This window comes from Pinus tabuliformis, chromosome 3_2 (genome assembly GCF_031772625.1).
Source record: "Pinus tabuliformis cultivar Carrire ecotype Pingquan chromosome 3_2, CPIR1, whole genome shotgun sequence".
Taxonomy (NCBI): domain Eukaryota; kingdom Viridiplantae; phylum Streptophyta; class Pinopsida; order Pinales; family Pinaceae; genus Pinus; species Pinus tabuliformis.
In genome coordinates, this window is record NC_142302.1 from 966,271,895 (window position 1) to 966,296,280 (window position 24,386).

General features: G+C 34.6%; 1 long non-coding RNA gene across 2 annotated transcripts in view; it reads right to left on the reverse strand.

Annotated features, from left to right (window-relative positions):
• LOC149183839 (uncharacterized) overlaps positions 1 to 10,085 on the reverse strand; it is a 35,518-nt gene extending 25,433 nt beyond the window's left edge. For both annotated transcript variants that reach the window (XR_016257209.1, XR_016257210.1), the window contains exon 1: positions 9,977 to 10,085. This is a non-coding gene — a long non-coding RNA (uncharacterized LOC149183839). The remainder of the gene's footprint in view (positions 1 to 9,976) is intronic.
• Positions 10,086 to 24,386: the final 14,301 nt, after the last annotated feature.

Genomic DNA, 24,386 nt, shown 5'->3' on the forward strand with positions numbered 1-24,386 from the left:
TCTTCCTTAGTTTAATGTGGAGGAATAGGGTGTTTGCAAAGGGTGTGCACTTGGCAAGTATGCTAAGACCACTTTCCCACGCAATGATTCCAAGTCCAAAGGGTTGTTGGATATAGTAGATTCTGATGTGTGTGGTTCTATGTCAGTAGGGTCCTTGAGTGGGTACAACTATTATGTTACTTTTCTAGGTGATTGTTCTATGAGGACATGGATTTACTTCATGAAGACCAAGGATAAGGTCTTTAATCGGTTTCGGGGGTTCGTGGAAAACCAGACTGGGAGGAAGATCGGAGTCCTTAGGTTGGACAATGAGGGTGAGTATACCTCAAATGTCCTTAGGTTGGACAATGAGGGTGAGTATACCTCAAATGAGTTCAAGGAATTTTTCAAATAGGAAAGCATCAAGAAAAGATGACAGTTCCTTACAACTCCCAACAAAATGGGGTTGTTGAGAGGAAGAATAGTACCATCATCGAGGTTGTTAAAGCCATGATCTGTAATCAATATCTTCCCATGTTCCTATGAGGAAAAGGATGCAACATAGCAATTTATATTCAAAACAAGAGTCCTCACAAGGTCTTAGGGGATAAGACTTTTGAGGAGATGCTGACAGGAGTGAAACCAAAGGTTGGGCATTTTTGTATCTTCGAGTGTCCAGCGTATATCCATGTACCATCAGAGAAGAGGACAAAGTTGGAGCCCTCAAGACAAAAGGGCATTTTCTTTTGGGTGCAATGAAACTTCCAAGGCATATAAGGTGTGCATTCCATCACAAGGGAAGACAAAGGTGAGCAAGAGGCTTTGAAGGTTGAGGATGTTGATATTTGCAACTATGGTCAGTCTTCATTGTTGGAAAAAGTAACTAGTTTCGGTCTTCATAATTGTCATTATGTATATCTTAATGTAATGAGCAAAAGAAGAAAGAAAAATATTATTTTCAAGCATGAGTTTCATGCTTTGCTTTATTTTGTTGATCAACTAGGTCAAGCATGCATTTCATGCAGTCAAAAGAGTCATTATCATTTATACAAGACCCATTTGTGCAAGTTGTAACATGTAAAAGATATTATTTTTGTGTCTAGAAAGTAAACTTTGACCTCCAAGACCAAAACAGCCTTGCCAGTGAAAAGTCGACCTAGGAGAGGCTTATTCAACCTAATGTGAAGGGTATGTAAGGAAAAGAGTTTGAATCATTCAAACACACTTCAAAAGTTCAATCTCAAGCAAGAAAAGGGAGACAAGAAGAGCGAAGAACAGGAAGTCAAAGAGCAAGAAGAAAAATCTGATTTTTTGCTTTGATTCTCTCACACGTGTGAAAATTAGGAATTTTGCAGCTACTAGGAGGCCAAGAATTGCAAGTCTGAACTGTAAGTCTGATGTAAAGGGTCAAAACTGAGAATTGGAGCAAATTCAAAGAAGCATGACTTTCGTTGACTTTGAAGACTTTGACTTGCTTAAGGAAGGATTCCTTGGAGGGTTGACTTGGTGCTTGGAGGAGGTTTTAACTTTGGTCTTTGGGTGTTGAATTTCTCATTTGACTTGATTCTATAAAAAGAGAAGAAGTTATTGCAATGTCTTCCCTTGGGATTTTGCCCTGGCTTGGAGCCTAAATTTTGTGTTCATAGTCTTTTATGATCTTCATGGTTTATGCTCTTGGTAATTGTCTGATGAAGAAAATCTAATAAAGAATAATAAGAAGTTAACTAAATTTCACAAGCAATTATTAAGGATAGGGAGAATTGTTTAAATGCATGACCTACTAAGTTTTCCAACATTCATAATGTATGCTTGAGTCATTATGAATTTGTAAAGCATATTTTTAAACGCTAAAGAAAATTATTTTGTGACACATCCCATTTGAACTTTCAAAAGAAAGAAATTCAAAATGAAAAGTTTTTGGCTCCAAATGGTTATGTCGACCTCCTCCCTTCTCAAATAGCCAAGTTGGCTCCAGCAAAGGACACACCCATTCGGCCTAAAGAAAAAATATATAAAGGGCCAATTCATTCCTCTATCAAGCTAAGAAGGAGCTCGCATCTTCTGTGGAAATTTCTGATGGTCTGAGACAAGCTTTTTCGTATGTTTTGAGGCAGCTTTGAGGTAGTTCGCATGGCAGTTCTGAGTTAGTTCTGAGGTAGCTTGTTCATCTACTCTAAGGCAGAAAAGCTCGCAGTTCCGAGGTAAAAAAGCTCGCAGTTCCGAGGTAAAAAAGCTCGCACTTCCAAAGTAAAAAAGCTTGCAATTCTGAAGCAAAGAGACTTGCATATTTGAGGCATCATATTTGAAGCAAAGAGACTCGCATCTTAGAGGCATCATATAGTATAAGTTTGAGGCAGCTAAGAGGAGCAAAGATCGACATCTGAACCATCCTAGTAGAGCAACATTTTTTAGGCTAGAGCAAAGTTTGTTTTGAGCGAGATTGACCTGACTAGAAGGATGGACCTTGGACCAAGCTTGACTTAGTTATTGACCTAGATGTGTCTCTATCGAAATAAAGAATTCTCTATTGAAAAGGGTGGTTGGGTTTTACTCCATTGTGGGTTTTCCCAAGGTAAATCTCTTGTGTTCTTGTGTGGCTGTCTCTTTATGATCCTTCTATCTTATTTACTATATGGTTGATGTCTTATGTGTAATTATTGAATGATGGAATTAATGAAAAAAATAAGAAAAGAAAAAATCATCAAAAATAATTATCATTAAAGAAGACCATGTAAAAATCAACAGACGAGAGGCCAACACCAGCAACAACTACTCAGTCTTCAGATTAAGAGGAGCAAGAGGCACCTTCTAGTTCTGTGAAGAGGAGGCTGAAATGGCTAGAGTAGACACTAAGAGATGCTCAAGAGCATGTGGAGGCTCTTAGTAGTACTTTCAAGGAGAGCAAACCACCGAGATAGTTTCCTCATTAAATGGCACTCATGACTGACATCATTGACTATGAGACTAGCAATTACGAGGAGGCAATAGGCCAACAAGTTTGGCAAGACGCCATGGTAAAAGAGTATGTTTCTATCATGAAGGATGATGTCTAAGGCATTCTATTGCAGCCAAAGGGGAAATTAGTCGTTAGTTCGAGATGGATCTTCAAGATCAAACATGCTGCAAATGGGAGCATATAGAAGTACATGGCTAGGTTCGTGGCCAAAGGTTTTTGTTGGACACCTAATCCTCTATGGGTTGGTGTGTAATGTGAACAGTCACCAGAGTCCAAAAGACCACTTGGTATATGAAGACCAAGGGTCACAAGGAATTGTATTATTGTTAATAGAATGTATCTCACGTTTATCCTACTCTGGTTGTCTTCTCCATGTGTGTTTGACATGGTATCAGAGCGGGCAATCTCCTGCCCTAAATTGAGCCACTGATTTTGTGGCCTTTCTGCCTGATAACTCTGCAATGTGTATCAGAGTCGGTTGGTCAGACCTGCCCCTTTGCCATTCATATCTGTGATTCTGAATCCTCTATCCACCAAATTTGAGTTGAGTTTTCTGCCTACTGTTCCATTTAAAAAAATAACGGACAAACGCACCCAAGGATTTTTAAGAAACGATTGATATGTTTTATACTCAGCGTTCCCTTTGCTCGTCATTTATGTTTGTGCTCCATCAGTGACCATTTGCCTTCTCTTCTAACAGAATAAAAAAAATAAAAGGTAGAGGTTCTTTCTGGCAGAAAGAGTGCTATCTATTTCAGTGATAACACTCCCTACACATGTTTGCGGCATTTCAATTCTCTTTGTGCATGTCAGCGACATTCTGAGAGAGGAGCTCTGTATGTTTGTCTTGTGTGCCATTCTGAAAGAGGAGCTTTGCATAATCCTAATTTAGGTTTGCATAGTCATTGCCAATGCTGGGAGATTGCCTAATGACACAACACTAGGAGACCTATCTTCGTAGGCACAACTAATATCATTTTTCCTAGCACTTTTTGTGCTTTTATTTTGTTGACTTTTAACGGTGATGAAAAAACATTGGGAAAAGCAGCAATGAAGAAGGAAGAAGGGGAACTTGGCATATCTGCGAAATTTCATTCATATCCCATTATCAGAAAGAAATTGCTTCATGTATTGTCCGTTGCGCTCTAATTTTGCAATTCAAACAATGGTTTTGGAGCTAAATACGACCTAGATTCCATGCTCATTGTGATTGTGTTTGATTTGAGGACTTTGGTTTGAAGTCTGTGGACTTCTTGGTTTGCCAAAACTACACGATTTTGTTGGGTAAGCCGCTGATAGATAGAAACAAACCCAATTTTTGAGGCCGACTTGTGAAAATCGTGGAAGACTATTAAAAAATGTGTGAAGTTGAGGCCATAGAGGAATGTTGAGAAATGCATTGAAGCAAGAAGTTTATATGCGCACATTCTTCATGTGTCATTCCTGCCTAGTATGATCGTTGAATGGTGATATATGCATTGAACCGTAAAGTATACGCTTGTGGAATCCGTGTTGAACCATGTGAATTAAATACCGTACGTTTGGTCTGTTGTCCACTGAATGGTACATGTCATATTGGAGTTTGGTACATAGTTATATAGCAAAGTAGCCAAGGTTTACATAATAGAATGATTCTCTATAGAGGTGATGTATTCATATTGTGCGCATACAACAATTTTGTTGTGGTTTATTATCCATGTCAAGGTGATGTATTCCCTTCTGGCGATTTCAATCTTGCATCAAATTGGTAATTTCTCCTAAAAGATTTGCATTAAAGAATGAGTTTAAGCAGCGTCGATTATGACTTCCAGTTCGGTGAATTAGTCGATGATGTTTCCATTCTAGACTGAATTTTATAGTCCACAGTTAAACACAGAACAAGTTCTCTAACTGTAATCTCTAGTGAAGTTCGGCTCGCTTTTTGCAACGTGAAGGAATTTTAATATGTTGAAGTTGTGATAGGTAAAGAGAAAAAAAAAAGAAGGTTCTTATGCTTCCCTATTGTTGCCTTGATATCTATAGTGAACACTTTTGGACTCTTTCACTTTCAAGTTCAAAAGTTTGGCAATTTAATTTTCTAAAACCATTGTTTCTACAAGTACATTTTTGCAATGTTCCACCAAGACTCCGGTGCGGGGAGACGCGGGTGCGGGGAGACGCACAGGGGGGACGTGTGGGAGTACCCTCAAATTTTAGGGAAATTTCGGGGGTGCGGGGAGTCGTCGAGGTATATATATATATATATATATATATAAATTCAAGTTGATATTCATTGTTCATTGTTCAATAATGAAAGCATAAAAATATTAAATAGACAATTGAAATTTGAGTCATTGATCCATCCTCATCATTCATTTTAATACATACATCATTCATATGACATACTCAAGTGACAAGTCTCATTATTGAATTAATTATTATTCATACATACCATGAGATTCGAAAAACAAAAATAAAAATCAATAATAAAATATTCAAATACATTGATCGATAACTCATTCAAATCAGCATTGCGTGGAAATGGAAATGACTTTGGGTTGAAATGAAGTGAGCTTTTAACTTTAAGTTTTGCCTTTCATGTCTTTTAGGTTTAGGCTTTTAAGTTTTAGTTATTTAGTTTTAATTTTAATTTTTTTTTCAGACTTTTAAGTTTTAGTTATTTAGTTTTAATTTTAGTTAAAAAAAAAATTAATGGTTTTGATTTTTGAATTTTTTATTTTTTTATTTTTAAGTCTTATTAGACAAATTTAAAGGGGGACGCCCAGGCACACCCTTTTTGGGGAGTCTAGACTCCCACACTGAAGGGGGACGCCCAGAAGCACCCTTTTTGGGGAGTCTAGACTCCCACACTAAAGGGGGACGCCCAGAAGCACCCTTTTTGGGGAGTCGTGGGGAGTCTAGACTCCCACACTGGGGAAACGCACCCCCTTGCGTCTCCCCAAGACTCCCCAAAAAGGGTGCGTGGGGAAACGCACCCCCAAGAGACTCCCCGTCCCGGGTGCGTGGGGTGCGAGGGGTGCGCGCACCCAACCCTGGGGGACGCGTCCCCGTGGAACACTGCATTTTTGGTCATTTGTTGACTTGAATTATTTGAATAATGAAGAAAATTCATTGATTATTAGATTTATTAAGCACTCTAATCTTATCTACTGGTGGAAGCACAGTTAAAGTCAACAAAGACACTCTTGGAGATATTCAAACCTTTACAACATGCACAAGAAAACATAGAATTTTTGCAGTTTGAATCATAGTTACAGCGAGAAGAATTACAACAGTGGAATCATCATTCTGAACCTGTTTCTGTTCAAAACATTGAGACAGACTCCCATCAACATCAAGAATATAAAGTTGAGGTTGGCCATATGAAAGATCAACAGCAGCAACAATAGAATGTTAAATGCCAACATTGTGACCGAGTTGACCATATGAAAGATCATTGTTTTGATCTTCATCCATGTGAGCATTGTCATAAAACCACTCATTCTTCAAACACATGCTTCAAAAACAAACCTCCTACAAGAACAAAAACTCACCTTGGATGGATCGCTTCTTGGCAATGGGCTTCAACAACGAAGAAGATATTTCAATCATATGTCAGAACTTGTTCTAGAGTATTGAACAATCTTACATTTGAGTTTTCTCCATCTTCTCACCTTGTATCTGACAAGGGGGGAAGTGATGGTCATCTACAAGCTTCAAAGCCACATCAAGCGAGCCTGAGCCACAACCTGTCATACTAGATTTAGAGTTGTAGCCAGAGAGGATGCTCCTGAGCATGCCATTGGTTGGTGGTTAGCCTTAAACCATCTATGCGGGGTGAGACCTCCCTTTTCAGGAGGAGTTTCACCTTCTTCAAATAATTGGGGACACTTCCTCAAGCAGAAGACTTCAGTTTCTTGCCAGTTCTGGAAGAGTTCCAGGAATTGTATTAAGCATTCCAGAATTGGTGGTCATCCTTAAACCATCGCAGGTTGTAGACCTCCCTTTTCTAGGTTGAAGGTCTCCCTCTCCGAAGCATTAGGGACAATTCCTCTAGCAGAAGATTTCAACTTCTTGCCAGACTTGGAAGAGTTCTAGAAACTGCACTAAGCATCCCAGTGTTGGTTGTTATCCTTCAACCACCCCCTTATACCAACATTTCGGAGAACACATTCAGCCTAGTGTTGCCATGCATTTTTGCACATTTTTTTACAACTCTCTTCTTGGACTCATACATACCCCTTCGGATTAAGGGGGAATGTTGGACACCTAATCCTCTATGGGTTGGTATGGAATGTGAACAGTCACCAGAGTCCAAGAGACCACTTGGTATATAAAGACCAAGGGTCACAAGGGATTGTATTTATATGTGAATATTGTTAATAGAATGTATCTCACATTTATCCTACTCTGGTTGTCTTCTCCATGTGTGTTTGACAGTTTTTCCCAAAAGGACGGAAAGGATTACGAGGAGACATTTGCTCCAAACATTGGATACACTTATGTTAGGGCTCTTATGTTTATTGATTCAAAGATGGGATGGAGGACACATCAGTGTTTCTTTAGTACTAGTACATATAGCATGTCCTTTACTTCCAATGAACCTCCTAACTCGAGTTGGAACTTAACAGTTCCAACACACCTCACTGCATTCTTCGCATCAATACCACCACAAACAAGTCTCAATCACTATCCATTAGACTGCTAAATAGCTCCTATGCCTCTTCTTACATGGTATGATGCACCACTATCCAGGTACAAGTCAATCCTTCTGATGGTGTCGGTTGATAGATAAGAGACAAATGAGAAGCCCTTCTTAAACTTCAATGCAAACTCATGAACCATTGTTGACACTGATGTTTGTTGCAACTTCCCCTTCCCCTTTTTCTTCCTCTCTAAACATTGTGATACATAGTGCCCATTCTTGTGGCATGCAAATCATTTCATTTTGCTCAAAGCCTTCTTCGTTCTAGCTTGTGAAGTAGCCTGTCCACCTGTATTTTTCTTCCTCTTTCCTTGCCTTTCTTAATAGGTAAGGGAAAGGTTCTCATCATCACTCCTCTATTGGCCTCCTAGAGATTCCTCCTTAATCACCTCCTGGACAAAATCATCCCATAATCTTTCCCAATTAGGATGATTCCCTTCATGAAAAGAGTCCATAACTTAGTGAAGCCATTCAAGATCGTCCTTACCAATTCAGCCCCTGTCATGGTCGCTCTAACCGTTGCCGACTCATCACATACCTATGTGATCTTTGTCAAATAACTAGTCATGGTATTTTCTCTGGTCATCTTAGTGTTCTCGAGTTTCTCTCTTAGCACCATTTTTATGTTTGCATCATCACTCTGATAAAGCGTCATCAGAGCCTCCCACATGTCCCTTGTTGTCTTCTTCTCAGATAGGTGAGGAATCACATGATCCCTCACCACATCCAAGATAATTCTCCTAGCTTTCACATACTTTTAGTTATAGCTGGCCAATTATGTAACATCTATAGGCATCGTGAGTTTGGAGTTAGCAAACTCCCATATGCCCTTCTCCATGAGAATCAATGAAACCCTCACCTTCCGAGGACTGAACTTAGATGCACCCTCAATGCTTTGTACACTATTGTTGATATGTGGCTCCCACACAAACTAGAGGACTGTGACTGCTCCTTTGTCGACTTCATTGTTTTTCACCATTACTCCAACGCACCAGCTGGTATGGTCTCCCTCTAAGAGGTGATCACCCATCACTACTCGTTGTACTACAAACTGGCACCACGCTTATGCAACTCTCCAACCTTGTATGCCCTTTGTATAATCTTTGCTTCGTTATCGGCAGCACCTCTAAGACTTCACCCAATCTATGGTTGACTGCTAGATTCCTCTACAACGCGGCTCTCCTTGTTTGAATGACTGTTTTGACCACTTTGCGGCACCATATGGGCTTTACAATTGCAACTCTCTTGTCAGCTAACAGTTTTAGTGCTGACCTTGCTAGATTTGAAGGCAGCTGGATTTTTCCTCTTAGCCCAACGACTGTTGTCCTCGACAGTTGGTTTTCGTTGCCCCATACATCGTTGACACTAACTCAACAATGGTTACATGTAACTTCTTTGACAGCCCTCTCCTTCCTCACATACACAACTTGTTAGAGTTGGCTTGCCCTACAACTGCCAACTACTATTTTGGTTGTTGGCTTGACTAGCGTCCCATTCAACCTCTACCTCTTCTACTACCAATTCAACCTCTATGATTACCACATCCCTTGTGGTCTCAAATCACACCATTCTTTGTGTTCTTTGTGGTGCCTAATAGATCTGCCAGCAAATATTCACCCTTTCAGTCTGAGAAGTTATTATAGAATTCATCTTATCAGATACTTTGTTTTGGGTTGAGTGTTTTCTACTTCATTTATTCATGCTTGGATGATTTTGTCTAGTAATTAGCTAATTATCTGGCCTTTGAGTTCAATTGTTTTGCAACCAAATCTGAAACCCTAAAGTTGATATCCTTTGACTCCATGCCCAGTGGATTTTTGCTCAGTCCAACCACTCCATTAAAACCTTTACCCTACCTAAGATCTGGAGACTGATCTGAGCAAACAACTAGTTGTTGAAGTGACATTGCACAACTGAGTTCTAGAGAGAGCACTCTCTAGGTTGGAAGGGCCAGCTTCCGACCTCCAAGACTAGTTCAAGGGTTGCCTCAGCATTTGCCTTTATACAGCGGGGTAAATTCTGAGTGATAACAGATCCCGAGCATTCACCTGAAAATAGTTTATTTGGGGGGTTGAGTGACTTGCTATTCATGCATGTGGAGGGTTGACTTGCACATCTTCTCATGGGGTTTAGTTGTCCACATATCTCTTGTCTAGTTTGATTAAACAACTTTTATAAAGGGGCACATTTGAGGATGCAATTATTACTACTATTTGTTTCTACTATTTGGTATATTTGACTTAGTTTACATCACACCAAGGAGGCCATGCTCACAAATGCAAAAACAAAGATCCATAGTAGTGGAAAAACAAAAACAAAAACAAGAAACTAACCCTCTATCACAAAATATAACTCACCCTTTATGTCATTGCCTCTACCTTTGTTATAGTGCCCCACATCTTTCTCACACAAGATATTAAGTCGTTTCATCAGTGCACCTCCACCTTCTTTAACCTACATTGCATTCAATTTAAACAAATGAGAAAATTATGAAGTAAGAGTTAAATTAAGACAATTAACAAAATTATATACTAATAAATAAGTAAATTCCTTAATACATACCTCCATTGCCTTTGTCCACTACACTTTAGGAACTAAACCAACAACATAGGTTGTAATGACTTGTTTAACTACAACCCCTTCGCCCCCAAACCAAAAAAATATATATATATATATAGAAGAAAAAAAATAAAGAAAAAAATATATCAAACAACAAATTAGCATGGCCATGCTCACAAATGTGAAAGTAAAAAAAAGCACGAGTAGAAAAAAAAAAATCACAACAAAACCAAAATAAATAAATAAAATAAAAAACAACAACAACAAAACTAATAAAATAAAACAAGAAAATAGAAACAACAAATGGACACACCAATCTCCAACCCCAAAATGCGTCGATGGCCAACCAAGGACACCCTGCACACCAAAAATATGAATAATATTAAATATACACAAAATGATCAGAGTAACATAAAAATATCTAATGAAAAATCTTAATTAGAGACCAACGATATTATGAGTAACCTTATGCACTAGAATTCAAACTTAATACATTAAGAGGAATGAAAATTTTTGTATTTGAAATGAGAAGGATTTCATCACAAATCATACACAAATTTTGTACCAAGAAATAAATCACCTCTACCTTTGTCTTACCTTTACACTTTACTACAATCTCTCTCTCATAAAGATATTTTAGTAGTTTCATAAGTGATTATTCACATTCCATTATTTGCATTGCATTGAACTCAAAATACTAAATACACACAAAATGTTGTGAGATATTATGAATAATTTCATGCACTAAAATGTACATCTTATGTAAAGACAAAATCATAAACTGTAAATAGATAAGGAGGGATGATCATATATTGGTAAATAGTGGATCATATATGAATATGTGTGTCAAAAAAAACTCACATGTACCTTTGCACTCTACACACAAATGGAGCCATACATATCAACTCAATCTTCGAGTTCACCCACTATGCTTGTGTAACCACGAGTTGTTAGGACCTACCTTAAGTTCCCACACAATGTACCAAACAGACATTTAGATATATTATGAGAAATCATAAACCAAAACTAAATGTCTTGTGAGTAATATTACACAAAAGTACATCTTATATATTTCAAGAATTTAGTTAGTTATTCTCCATATTACATTATTACATTACCCGCATTACAATGTGGTCAATGATTACATAGATGAAAAAAATGTAAGATGCCTCAAATTTAAATACACACAAATGGAACCATACATATCACCTCAATCTTTGCCTTCATCCATCATTCTTGTATAAACATAGTTGTTAGGACATACCTTAATTTCCTACACAATGTACCAAACAGAAACTTAGATATATTATGTCAAATCATAAACCAAAACAAAATGTCTCATGAGTAATATCATGCAAAAGTGCATCTTATGTAATGTCCAAAAATCATAATTACAAAAGAAGGGGGAAGGGGAACGGGAAGATATCCATGTCAAAACCAAAAGATAACGCACTTTTTACCCTTGCTCTCCTACACATTAGCAAGTCTCTCCCATTCAAAAAAAATTATGTAATTTTCCCAATACTCCACCACCTTACTTTGCCCACATTTGCAGACCACACACTATATATTTAAATCTAAAATGAAATAATATGCATCTATTTAAACATGAGTCTTGCAACAAAATATAACTCACCCTCTATCTTTGCTTATACCTTTGCTATGGTAAGTCACATCTCTCTCATGGAAAGAAAATGGTACTTTCATCTGTTTCCTTTCACCTTTCTTAATCTGCACTGCATCTACATTTCAATAAACACATGTTACAATGATAAAGCAACAAATGAATTAAATAAAAATGGACATAGAACCATATAATTATGTAGTAAAAAACAAGAACCACCTGTTTCCCTTCACCTTTCTTAATTTGCACTGCATCTACATTTCAATAAGCACATGTTATAATGATGAAGCAACAAATGAATTAAATAAAAGTGGACATAGCACCATATAATTATGTAGTAATAAACAAGTAAAGCCCCTCATATATACCTATGTATTTTTCTCAATACACCACCACCTCCCTTTACCTACATTTGAATACCACCCACTATATAAATAAATCTCAAATAATATAATATGCATCTATTTAAGCATGAGCCTGGCAAAAAAATATAGCTCACCCTTTATCTTTGCTTATACCTTTGTTATTGTGCCTCACATCTCTCTTATGCAAAAAAATAGTAATTTCACCAGTGTTCCTTCACCTTTCTTAATATGCACTCCATCTACAAATCAGCAAGCACACATGATACAATGATGAAGCAACAAATGAATTAAATAAAAATGGACGCAGAACCATATAATTATGTAGTAACAAAAACATAAAGCCCCCCTACATACCTTGTTTGTCTTTATGCATAAAGAAGCAAAGTCCTCATACATACCTATTTCGCCTTTGCCCGTTATACTTGTGGACTCTAGATAATCCCTAAATCCACACTACTGAACCCAAAAAAAAACGTGAACCAAAAAAAAAATAGATTAAAAAACACACAAGATAAAAATGCCAAACAATAAATTAGCATGGCCATGCTCACAAAAACAAAGATACAACAACCACAACATGGAAAAAACAAAATAAAACAAGAAAAGGAAAAATATAACAAACAATATAAAAAAACAAAAATAACAAAAGACAAAAATACAAAAATAACAAGAATAAAAATAAAAAGACAAATAAGAAATAGACTCTGCACTATAACTGCAAAAAGCATCAATGGCCATTCAAGGGCAACCTGCACGTCAACAAAATAAATAAGTATTAGATAGAGATTAGAAAATATTCTGAGAAGTATTAAATAAATATAAAATATTGTGAGAAATATGAACCAGAGATCAAAATATCTTAGTGATTCTCCACATTACATTGCCTGCATTACAATGACGTCGATAATTAGATAGATGACAAAAAATGTATGCCTTGCATTTAAATACACACAAATGGAGCCATACATATCACCTCAATCTTCGAGTTTACCGATTATGCTTGTGTAACCACGGGTTGTTACGACCTGCCTTAAGTTCCCACACAATGTACCAAACAGACACTTAGATATATTATGAGAAATCATAAACCAAAACTAAATGTCTTATGAGTAATATTACACAAAAGTACATCTTATATATTTCAAGAATTTAGTTAGTTATTCCCCATATTACATTATTATATTACCCGCATTACAATGTGGTCAAAGATTACATAGATGAAAAATAACGTAAGATGCCTTGAACTTAAATACACACAAATGGAACCATACATATCACCTCAATCTTTGCCTTCATCCATCATGCTTGTATAAACATAGCTGTTAGGACCTACCTTAATTTCCTACACAATGTACCAAACAGAAACTTAGATATATTATGTCAAATCATAAACCAAAACAAAATGTCTCATGAGTAATATTATGCAAAAGTGCATCTTATGTAATGACCAAAAATCGTAATTCCAGAACAAGGGGGAAGGGGAACGGGAACGGGAAGATATCCATGTCAAAACCAAAAGATAATGCACTTTTTGCCCTTGTTCTACACATTAGCAAGTCTCTCCCATACAAAAACAATTATGTAGTTTTCTCAATACTCCACCGTACTTTGCCCACATTTGCATACCACACACTATATATTTAAATCTAAAATGAAATAATATGCATTTATTTAAAAATGACTCTTGCAACAAAATATAACTCACCCTCTATCTTTGCTTATACCTTTGCTATGGTGCCTCACATCTCTCTCACGCAAAGAAAATAGTACTTTCATCTGTTTCCCATCACCTTTCTTAATCTGCACTGCATCTACATTCAATAAACACATGTTACAATGATGAAGCAACAAATGAATTAAATAAAAGTGGACATAGAACCATATAATTATGTAGTAACAGACAAGTAAACCCCCTGTTTCCCTTCACCTTTCTTAATCTGCACTGCATCTACATTTCAATAAACACATGTTATAATGATGAAGCAACAAATGAATTAAATAAAAGTGGACATAGAGCCATATAATTATGTAGTAATAAACAAGTAAAGCCCCTCATATATACCTATGTATTTTTCTCAATACTCCACCACCTTCCTTTACCTACATTTGCATACCACACACTACATAAATAAATCTCAAATTCCTTTACCTACATTTGCATACCGCACACTATATAAATAAATCTCAAATAATATAATATGCATCTATTTAAACATGAGTCATAAATCTCAAATAATATAATATGCATCTAGTTAAACATGACGCCTGGCAAAAAAATATAACTCGCCCTTTATCTTTGCTTATACCTTTGTTATTGTGCCTCACATCTCTCTTATGCAAAAAAATAGTAATTTCACCAGAGTTCCTTCACCTTTCTTAATCTGCACTACATCTACAAATCAGCAAGCACACATGATATAAAGATGAAGCAACAAATGAATTAAATAAAAATGGACGTTGAACCATATAATTATGTAGTAACAAAAACATAAAGCCCCCCTACATACCTTGTTTGTCTTTATGCATAAAGAAGCAAATTCCTCATACATACCTATTTCGCCTTTGACCGTTATACTTGTGGGCTCTAGATAATCCCTAAATCCACACTATTGAACCCAAAAGAAAATGTGAACCAGAAAAAAAATAGGTAAAAAATCACACAAGATAAAAATGCCAAACAATAAATTAGCATGGCCATGCTCACAAAAACAAGGATACAACAGCCACAACATGGAAAAAACAAAATAAAACAAGAATATGAAAAATATAAAAAGACAAAAATACAAAAATAACAAGAATAAAAATAAAAAGACAAATAAGAAATAGACTCTGCACTATAACTGCAAAAAGCAACAATGGCCAACCAAGGGCACCCTGCACGTCAACAAAATAAATAAATATTAGATAGAGATTAGAAAATATTCTGAGAAGTATTAAATAAATATCAAATATTGTGAGAAATATGAAGCAGAGATCAAAATATCTTAGTGATTCTCCACATTACATTACCTGCATTACAATGATGTCGATAATTAGATATATGACAAAAAATGTAAGATGCCTTCGAGTTCACCCACTATGCTTGGGTAACCACGGGTTGTTACAACCTGCCTAAAGTTCCCACACAATGTACCAAACAGACACTTAGATATATTATGAGAAATCATAAACCAAAACTAAATGTTTTATGAGTAATATTACACAAAAGTACATCTTATATATTTCAAGAATTTAGTTAGTTATTCTCCATATTACATTATTACATTACCCGCATTACAATGTGGTCAATCATTACACAAATGAAAAATAATGTAAGATGCCTTGAATTTAAATACACACAAATGGAACCATACATATCACCTCAATATTTGCCTTCATCCATCATGCTTGTATAAACATAGTTGTTAGGACCTACCTTAATTTCCTACACAATGTACCAAACAGAAACTTAGATATATTATATCAAATCATAAACCAAAACAAAATGTCTCATGAGTAATATCATGCAAAAGTGCATCTTATGTAATAAACAAAAATCATAATTCCAAAAGAAGGGGAAAGGGGAACGGGAACGGGAAGCTATCCATGTCAAAACCAAAAGATAACGCACTTTTTTCCCTTCTTCTCCTACACATTAGCAAGTCTCTCCCATACAAAAACAATTATGTAGTTTTCTCAATACTCCACCACCTTACTTTGTCCACATTTGCATACCACACACGATATATTTAAATCTAAAATGAAATAATATGCATCTATTTAAAAATGAGTCTTGCAACAAAATATAACTCACCCTCTATCTTTGATTATACCTTTACTATGGTGCCTCACATCTCTCTCACGCAAAGAAAATAGTACATTCATCTGTTTCCCTTCACCTTTCTTAATATCCACTGCATCTACATTCAATAAACACATGTTACAATGATGAAGCAACAAATGAATTAAATAAAAGTGGACATAGAACCATATAATTATGTAGTAACAAACAAGTAAACCCCCTGTTTCCCTTCACCTTTATTAATCTGCACTGCATCTACATTTCAATAAACACGTGTTATAATGATGAAGCAACAAATGAATTAAATAAAAGTGGACATAGAGCCATATAATTATGTAGTAATAAACAAGTAAAGCCCCTCATATATACCTGTGTATTTTTCTCAATACTCCACCACCTTTTACCTACATTTGCATACCACACACTATATAAACAAATCTCAAATTCCTCTAACTACATTTGCATACCGCACACTATATAAATAAATCTCAAATAATATAATATGCATCTATTTAAACATGAGTCATAAATCTCAACTAATATAATATGCATCAAGTTAAACATGAGCCTGGCAAAAAAATATAACTCGCCCTTTATCTTTGCTTATACCTTTGTTATTGTGCCTCACATCTCTCTTATGCAAAAAAATAGTAATTCCACCAGTGTTCCTTCACCTTTCTTAATCTGCACTCCATCTACAAATCAGCAAGCACACATGATATAATGATGAACCACCAAATGAATTAAATAAAAATCGACGTAGAACCATATAATTATGTAGTAACAAAAACATAAAGCCCCCCTACATACCTTGTTTGTCTTTATGCATAAAGAAGCAAATTCCTCATACATACCTATTTCGTAGAACCATATAATTATGTAGTAACAAAAACATAAAGCCCCCCTACATACCTTGTTTGTCTTTATGCATAAAGAAGCAAATTCCTCATACATACCTATTTCGCCTTCGCCCGTTATACTTGTGGACTCTAGATAATCCCTAAATCCACACTATTGAACCCAAAAGAAAATGTGAACCAAAAAAAAATAGGTAAAAAATCACACAAGATAAAAATGCCAAACAATAATTTAGCATGGCCATGCTCACAAAAACAAAGATGCAACAGCGACAACATGGAAAAAACAAAATAAAACAAGAAAAGGAAAAATATAAAATAACAAAAGACAAAAATACAAAAATAACAAGAATAAAAATAAAAAGACAAATAAGAAATAGACTCTGCACTATAACTGTAAAAAGCATCAATGGCCAACCAAGGGCACCCTGCACGTCAACAAAATAAATAAGTATTAGATAGAGATTAGAAAATATTCTAAGAAGTATTAAATAAATATCAAATATTCTGAGAAATATGAAGCAGAGATCAAAATATCTTAGTGATTCTCCACATTACATTACCTGCACTACAATGACGTCAATAATTAGATAGATGACAAAAAATGTAAGATGCCTTGAATTTAAATACACACAAATGGAGCCATACATATCACCTCAATCTTCGAGTTCACCCATTATGCTTGTGTAACCACGGGTTGTTACAACCTGCCTTAAGTTCCCACACAATGTACCAAACAGACACTTAGATATATTATGAGAAATCATAAACCAAAACTAAATGTCTTATGAGTAATATTACACAAAAGTACATGCTATATATTTCAAGAATTTAGTTAGTTATTCTCCATATTACATTATTACATTACCTGCATTACAATGTGATCAATGATTACACAGATGAAAAATAATGTAAGATGCCTTGAATTTAAACACACAAATGGAACCATACATATCACCTCAATCTTTGCCTTCATCCATCATGCTTGTATAAACATAGTTGTTAGGACATACCTTAATTTCCTACACAATGTACCAAACAGAAACTTAGATATATTATGTCAAATCATAAACCAAAAAAAATGTCTCATGAGTAATAACATGCAAAAGTGCATCTTCTGTAATAAAAAAAAATCGTAATTCCAAAAGAAGGGGGGAGGGGAACAGGAGCGGGAAGATATCCTTGTCAAAACCAAAAGATAACGCACTTTTTTCCCTTGTTCTCCTACACATTAGCAAGTCTCTCCCATACAAAAACAATTATGTAGTTTTCACAATACTCCACCACCTTACTTTGCCCACATTTGCATACCACACACTATATATTTATATCTAAAATGAAATAATATGTATCTATTTAAACATGAGTCTTGCAACAAAATATAACTCACCCTCTATCTTTGCTTATACCTTTGCTATGGTGCCTCACATCTCCCTCAGGCAAAGAAAATAGTACTTTCATCTATTTCCCTTCACCTTTCTTAATCTGCACTGCATCTACATTTCAATAAACACATGTTACAATGATGAAGAAACAAATGAAATAAATAAAAGTGGACAGAGAACCATATAATTATGTAGTAACAAACAACTAAACCGCCTGTTTCCCTTCACCTTTCTTAATCTGCACTGCATCTACATTTCAATAAACACGTGTTATAATGATGAAGCAACAAATGAATTAAATAAAAGTGGACATAGAACCATATAATTATGTAGTAATAAACAAGTAAAACTCCTCATATATACCAGTGTATTTTTCTCAACACTCCACCACCTTCTTTTACCTACGTTTTCATACCACACACCATAAATAAATCTCAAATAATATAATATGCACTTATTTAAACATGAGTCATAAATCTCAAATAATATAATATGCATCTATTTAAACATGAGCCTGGCAAAAAAAGAATCTTACCCTTTATCTTTGCTTATACCTTTGTTATTGTGCCTCACATCTCTCTTATGCAAAAAAAATATTAATTTCACCAATGTTCTTTCACCTTTCTTAATCTGCACTGCATCTACAAATCAGCAAGCACACATAATATAATGATGAAGCAACAAATGAATTAAAAAAAATGGACGTAGAACCATATAATTATGTAGTAACAAAAACATAAAGCCCCCTACATACCTTGTCTATCTTTATGCATAAAGAAGCAAATTCCTCATACATACCTATTTCGCCTTTGCCCGTTATACTTGTGGACTTTAGATAATCCCTAAATCCACACTATTGAACCCAAAAGAAAATGTGAATCAAAAAAAAAAAATAAACACACAAGATAAAAATGCCAAACAATAAATTAGCATGGCCATGCTCACAAACACAAAGATACAACATCCACAACATGGAAAAAAAACAAAATAAAACAATAATAGAAAAAATATAACAAACAATATAAAAAAACAAAAATAACAAAAAACAAAAATACAAAAAGAATAAGAATAAAAATAAAAAGACAAATAAGAAATAGACTCTGCACTATAAATGCAAAAAGCATTAATGGCCAACCCAGGGCACCCTGCACGTCAACAAAATAAATAAGTATTAAATAGAGATTAGAAAATATTCTGAGAAGTATTAAATAAATATCAAATATTGTGAGAAATATGAAGCAGAGATCAAAATATCTTAGTGATTCTCCACATTACATTACCTGCATTACAATGACATCAATAATTAGATAGATGACAAAAAATGTAAGATGCCTTGCATTTAAATACACACAAATGGAGCCATACATATCACCTCAATCTTCGAGTTCACACATTATGCTTGTGTAACCACGCGTTGTTACAACCTGCCTTAAGTTCCCACACAATGTACCAAACAGACACTTAGAAATATTATGAGAAATCATAAACCAAAACTAAATGTCTTATGAGTAATATTACACAAAAGTACATCTTATATATTTCAAGAATTTAGTTAGTTATTCTCCATATTACATTATTACATTACCCACATTACAATGTGGTCAATAATTACATAGATGAAAAATAATGTAAGATGCCTTGACTTTAAATACACACAAATGGAACCATACATATCACCTTAATATTTGCCTTCATCCATCATGCTTGTATAAACATAGTTGTTAGGACCTACCTTAATTTCCTACACAATGTACCAAATAGAAACTTAGATATATTATCATTATTATGTCAAATCATAAACCAAAAAAAAAATGTTTCATGAGTAATATTATGCAAAAGTGCATCTGATGTAATGAACAAAAACCGTAATTCCAAAAGAAGGGGGAAGGGGAACGGGAATAGGAAGATATCCATGTCAAAACCAAAAGATAACGCACTTTTTGCCCTTGTTCTCCTACACATTAGCAAGTCTCTCCCATACAAAAACAATTATGTAGTTTTCTCAATACTCCACCACCTTACTTTGCCCACATTTGCATACCCCACACTATATATTTAAATCTAAAATGAAATAATATGCATCTATTTAAACATGAGTCTTGCAACAAAATATAACTCACCCTCTATCTTTGCTCATACCTTTGCTATGGTGCCTCACATCTCTCTCACGCAAAGAAAATAGTACTTTTATCTGTTTCCCTTCACCTTTCTTAATCTGCACTGCATCTACATATCAATAAACACATGTTACAATGATGAAGCAACAAATGAATTAAATAAAAGTGGACATAGAACCATATAATTATATAGTAACAAACAAGTAAACCCCCTGATTCCCTTCACCTTTCTTAATCTGCACTACATCTACATTTCAATAAACACATGTTATAATGATGACGCAACAAATGAATTAAATAAAAGTGGAGATAGAACCATATAATTATGTAGTAATACACAAGTAAAGCCCCTCATATATACCTGTGTATTTTTCTCAATACTCCACCACCTTCCTTTACCTACATTTGCATACCATACACTATATAAATAAATCTCAAATTCCTTTACCTACATTTGCATACCACACACTATATAAATAAATCTCAAATAATATAATATCAAATAAACATGAGTAATAAATCTCAAATATATAATATAACATGAGCCAGGCAAAAAAATATAGCTCACCCTTTATCTTTGCTATACCTTTGTTATTGTGCCTCACATCTCCCTTATGCAAAAAAATAGTAATTTCACGTTCCTTCACCTTTCTTAATATACATTGCTTCTACAAATCAGCAAGCACACACGATATAATGATGAAGCGACAAATGAATTAAATAAAAATGGACGTAGAACCATATAATTATGTAGTAACAAAAACATAAAGCCCCCCTACATACCTTGTTTGTCTTTATGCATAAAGAAGCAAATTCCTCATACATACCTATTTCGCCTTTGCCTGTTATACTTGTGGACTCTAGATAATCCCTAAATCCACACTATTAAACCCAAAAGAAAATGTGAACCAAAAAAAAAGATAAAAAAACACACAAGATAAAAATGCCAAACAATAATTTAGCATGGCCATGCTCACAAAAACAAAGATACAACAGCCACAACATGGAAAAAAACAAAATAGAACAAGGAAAAAAAAAATAGAACAAGAATAGGAAAAATATAACAAACAATATAAAAAAAAAACAAAAATAACAAAAGACAAAAATACAAAAATAACAAGAATAAAAATAAAAAGATAAATAAGAAATAGACTCTGCACTATAACTGCAAAAGGCATCAATGGCCAACCAAGGGCACCCTGCACGTCAACAAAATAAATAAGTATTGAATAGAGATTAGAAAATATTCTGAGAAGTATTAAATATATATCAAATATTGTGAGAAAAATGAAGCGGAGATCAAAATATCTTAGTGATTCTCCACATTACATTATCTGCATTACAATGACGTCGATAATTAGATAGATGACAAAAAATGTAAGATGCCTTGCATTTAAATACACACAGAAGGAGCCATACATATCACCTCAATCTTCGAGTTTACCGACTATGCTTGTGTAACCACGGGTTGTTACAACCTGCCTTAAGTTCCCACACAATGTACCAAACAGACACTTAGATATATTATGAGAAATCATAAACCAAAACTAAATGTCTTATGAGTAATATTACACAAAAGTACATGTTATATATTTCAAGAATTTAGTTAGTTATTCTCCATGTTACATTATTACATTACCCGCATTGCAATGTGGTCAATGGTTACATAGATGAAAAATAATGTAAGAAATGGAACCATACATATCACCTCAATCTTTGCCTTCATCCATCATGCTTGTATAAACATAGCTGTTAGGACCTACCTTAATTTCCTACACAAAGTACCAAACAGAAACTTAGATATACTATGTCAAATCATCAACCAAAACAAAATGTCTCATGAGTAATATTATGCAAAAGTGCATCTTATGTAATGACCAAAAATCATAATTCCAAAAGAAGGGGGAACGGGAACGGGAACGGGAACGTGAAGATATCCATGTCAAAACCAAAAGATAACGCAATTTTTTCCCTTGTTCTCCTACACATTAGGAAGTCTCTCCCATACAAAAACAATTATGTAGTTTTCTCAATACTCCACCACCTTACTTTGCCCACATTTGCATACCACACACTATATATTTAAATCTAAAATGAAATAATATGCATCTATTTAAACATGAGTCTTGCAACAAAATATAACTCACCCTCTATCTTTGCTTATACCTTGCTATGGTGCCTCACATCTCTCTCACGCAAAGAAAATACTACTTTCATCTGTTTCCCTTCGCCTTTCTTAATCTGCACTGCATCTACATTTCAATAAACACATGTTACAATGATGAAGCAACAAATGAATTAAATAAAAGTGGACATAGAACCATATAATTATGTAGTAACAAACAAGTAAACCCCCTGTTTCCCTTCACCTTTCTTAATCTGCACTGCATCTACATTTCAATAAACACATGTTATAATAATGAAGCAACAAATGAATTAAATAAAAGTGGACATAGAACCATATAATTATGTAGTAATAAACAAGTAAATCCCCTCATATGTACCTGTGTATTTTTCTCAATACTCCACCACCTTCCTTTACCTACATTTGCATACCACACACTATAAATAAATCTCAAATTCCTTTACCTACATTTGCATGCCACACACTATATAAATAAATCTCAAATAATATTATATGCATCTATTTAAACATGAGCCTGGCAAAAACATGAGCCTGGCAAAAAAATATAACTCACCCTCTATCTTTGCTTATACCTTTCTTATTGTGCCTCACATCTCTCCTATGCAAACTATTTAAATATGAGCATAGCAAAAAAATATAACTCACCCTCTATCTTTGCTTATACCTTTGTTATTGTGCCTCACATCTCCCTTATGCAAAAAAATAGTAATTTCACCAGTGTTCCTTCACCTTTCTTAATCAAATCAGTAAGCACGCATGATATAATGATGAAGCAACAAATGAATTAAATAAAAATGGACGTAGAACCATACAATTATGTAGTAACAAAAATATAAAGCCCCCTACATACCTTGTTTGTCTTTATGCATAAAGAAGCAAATTCCTCATACATACATATTTCGCCTTTGCCCGTTATACTTGTGGACTCTAGATAATCCCTAAATCCACACTATTGAACCCAAAAGAAAATGTGAACCAAAAAAAAAGATAAAAAAACACACAAGATAAAAATGCCAAACAATAAATTAGCATGGCCATGCTCACAAAAACAAAGATACAACAGCCACAACATGGAAAAAACAAAATAAAACAAAAATAGGAAAAATATAACAAACAATATAAAATAAACAAAAATAACGAAAGACAAAAATACAAAAATAACAAGAATAAAAATAAAAAGACAAATAAGAAATAGACTCTGCACTATAACTGCAAAAAGCATCAATGGCCAACCAAGGGCACCCTGCACGTCAACAAAATAAATAAGTATTAAATAGAGATTAGAAAATACTCTAAGAAGTAGCAAATAAATATCAAATATTGTGAGAAATATGAAGCGAAGATCAAAATATCTTAGTGATTCTCCACATTACATTACCTGCATGACAATGATGTCGATAATTAGATAGATGACAAAAAATGTAAGATGTCTTGCATTGAAATACACACAAATGGTGCCATACATATCACCTCAATCTTCGAGTTCACCCACTATGCTTGTGTAACTACGGGATGTTACGACCTGCCTTAAGTTCCCACACAATGTACCAAACAAACACTTAGATATATTATGAGAAATCATAAACCAATACTAAATGTCTTGTGAGTAATACTACACAAAATTACATCTTATATATTTCAAGAATTTAGTTAGTTATTCTCCATATTACATTATTACATTACCCGCATTACAATGTGGTCAATGATTACATAGATGACAAATAATGTAAGATGCCTTGAATTTAAATACACACAAATCGAACCAGACATATCACCTCAATCTTTGCATTCATCCATCATGCTTGTATAAACATAGTTGTTAGGACCTACCTTAATTTCCTACACAATGTAGGAAACAAAAACTTAGATATATTATGTCAAATCATAAACCAAAACAAAATGTCTCATGAGTAATATTATGCAAAAGTGCATC